Source organism: Tupaia chinensis, unplaced genomic scaffold (genome assembly GCF_000334495.1).
Source record: "Tupaia chinensis unplaced genomic scaffold, TupChi_1.0 Scaffold000386_1, whole genome shotgun sequence".
Lineage (NCBI taxonomy): Eukaryota > Metazoa > Chordata > Mammalia > Scandentia > Tupaiidae > Tupaia > Tupaia belangeri.
The window spans coordinates 2,916,830-2,919,910 of NW_006159888.1; the positions used below are offsets into that span (position 1 = coordinate 2,916,830).

At 40.1% G+C, this 3,081-nt stretch overlaps 1 protein-coding gene across 1 annotated transcript in view; it reads left to right on the plus strand.

Moving 5' to 3' along the window:
- The window catches only part of IWS1 (interacts with SUPT6H, CTD assembly factor 1), a 46,488-nt gene that overhangs the window by 251 nt on the left and 43,156 nt on the right, over positions 1-3,081 (plus strand). The gene's annotated exons all lie outside the window — the stretch shown is intronic.

Consider the following 3,081-nt stretch of genomic DNA (forward strand, 5'->3'; position numbering starts at 1 on the left):
TTTCTTTCTCTCTGTTTTTTTTTTTTTTTTTTTTTTTTAAAGAGAGATTTTTGCTATAGGGCACCTGTACTCACCAAAGAGAAAGTAAGAAGTCAGCCCCCCCTAGGGGGCATGGCCACACTGTAATCCCCTCTCTGTTCTCCTTGTGATTTTGGGCTCATGTGCACACATGCCTGGTGTGAGTTTAAGCCACCCAGTCCATGACTTTAACCATGATCTACTGTGTGGGAGTCCAGCCATGTAACCATTATGACATCTGCTGGTCCCAGAACTTGCAGAGATTCTGGTAAAGTGCATGGTGTTGGATCTCTGAGAGGAAATGAATATAAATTAATGGGGAATTTATTATTATTATTATTTTTAATTTGACCAGAGAGAAAGAGAGGAAGGGAAAGGAAGAGAGCAAGTTGCCAGGTCTGGGACTCGAACTGTAGTTGGTCAGTTCCTTTAACCAATATGCCACCTACTGGCACCAGGGAAAGTGGATTTAAAATGAGCAAATAGTGATGGTGTGGTTTCTGATAAAATCACGGGGAAATAAGTTCTGTTTGGGTCACATTTCAAATACTAGGCAGTTTTCAGCTATGCATATCAGTTCCAAAAATAGACCAGACCTTTGATATTTGCATATCTTCTCCATCCTCCATATTGTGTCTTAAGGGGGCACTCAGCATTTGCAGTCTGGAGAAATAGCAATTGAAATAAACTTACGGGGGCTTTTACCACCCATCAAAATTTATGTCAGGATTTGTCTGTGTAATATTGAATTGTTATAGTGTACAAGAGGTCTTGAAAAAGTTTATGGAAAATATGGGTGGATTCTTAAAATTTTGCACCAAAATAAACTCGTACTTTATATTTTCCATGAACTTTTGAAGTCCCTATGTATATAACACGTACAATAAGAAAAGAAATGTGCACAGCAAATTTTTATTTGTCTGTTTTTTTGCTATAGGGTGCAAGTGCTTGCCTGAGAGAGACAAAGTGAGAAATCACCCCCATTCTCCTCTCAGGGTTTTGGGTGCACACATGCCCAGTATATTAAAACCACTGGGTCTGGGTTGGCCATGTGGGATCCAGCACTTTAACCACCACATTACCTGCAGGCCCAAAGCAAATGTAAAGAATTATTTTTGTTTTGTTTTAATAATTATTTATTTAATTTTATTTATTATTATTATTTTTAAAATGTTACCAGACACACACATGTGTAATAAGAATTGTGTTGTGTCTCATTACATTTTAACATATTTGTCTAGTACATAAATGTTTTAGAAACTACTTAATTTCCCTCATTATTTATATAATTTTGACAGTTAAATTGCACATTTACAAAAATCAAAATGCAGTTTTTAAAAGTCCAGATACAAGTTCAACAGATTAATAGTAGAAGTTGCCCTGTAAGAAATACCCTTGTTAACAATCAGAGAAAAATTGAGCACACTGAAGGTCCTTCCAAGTTTTAGAAATGTTTGCAATGCCTCACAACCTCCTTTTAGTAATTGTTCACATTGCAGTTGCAAATAACTACTGGTGGGACCAGCAGTTGATGTGATAGCTATGTTGCTGTTCTCCCATGTATTTGACCATGGTTCGAGTCCCAGACCCAGTGGCTTAAACTCACGCCAGGCATGTGTGCATGCGTGCCCAAGATCCTGAGAGGAGAATGGAGAAGGGATTGTGATGTGGCCATCCCCCCTGGGGGGTGATTTCTCCCTTTCTTTCTCTCTGTTTCCCTCTGTCTTTCTGGCGAGTGCACATGTCCTACAGCAAAAACCTCTCCAAAAAAAAAAAAAAAAAAGAACCCAGGTAACTACTGGTTATCCATCATAATGACACATCTTGTTCAGTTTGGAATGTAAATAGTAATCATACTTTTTATTAACCTGGGCCACAATATAAACATACACTGGTAACTGGCATTCTTTTTTATTTTTAAATTTGATACGGTTGCATATGCTCATCAGAGACAGAGAGAGAGAGAAGGTTGAGAAAGTGAGAAAGGGTTAGGGTTAGGGTGTGGTCAATTGACCACACCACAGTCCCTTCTTCATTCTTCTCTTAGAATTTTGGGTACGTGCACACATGGACCTGGCATGTTTTTTAAGCCAGCAGGTCTAGGACTCGGCACAATTGGCCACACGAGATCTAACAACTGTAACCACCATACCACCAGCTGGTACACCACTTTCTATGTAGATGAAATCTACAGGCTACTATATTTTACAGTACTCATTTCCTTCAGTATATTTTCCATGAAATAGCAACTGAAGAAAAACAACATAGCTAATTTCATGTTGTCCAAGAGAATATTAAAACAAAATTTAGAACTGGCAACCAGTTATAACTAGGTCACAGTTGGGGGCCACTCCTCCAGTTAATGCTAAAATTGCTTTATTAAGAAGTTGTATTTCTAGGGACCAGAAGTTAGTGTAATGGCTAGGTCGCTGGACTCCCTTGTAGTCGACCGCAGTTTGCGTCTTGGACCCAGTGGCTTAAAACTCACACCAGGCGCGTGTGCGTGTGTGCCCAAGATCCCAAGAGGAGAATGGAGGAGAAGGATTGCAGCATGGCCATCCCCCCTGGGGGGTGATTTCTTGCTTTCTGTCTCTGTGTTTCTCTCAGTCTGTCTGGCGAACGCACACGCCCTATGGCAAAAACCTCTCCAAAAAAAAAAAAAGTTGCATTTCTGGTAACAACTATTCAAAAGATCTAAGTCTTCCTAGTCTTCCTTTTCTGCCTTATCACAAAAAAAGATGTGAAAATTCTAAGTTCTTTGTTGATTTGCTTTAGGTTGGCTGTAGGACTCATGCACTTGGCCAGAGAAAGATGAGGTGTTGGGGGGGAATCACCCTTTGAGGGGATAGCCACCCCACAATCCATTCTCCAGTATCTTCTTGGGATTTTGGATATGTACATGTGCCCGGCATAAATTTCAAGCCACCAGGTCTGGGACTTGAACCATGCAGGTAGCCATATCAGGCAAGTGATATCCATCAACTTAATCTCCATGCCACCTGCTGGCCAAGTTCTTTCTTTTTTTTTTTTGGAGAGGTTTTCGCTATACGGCGCATGCAATCT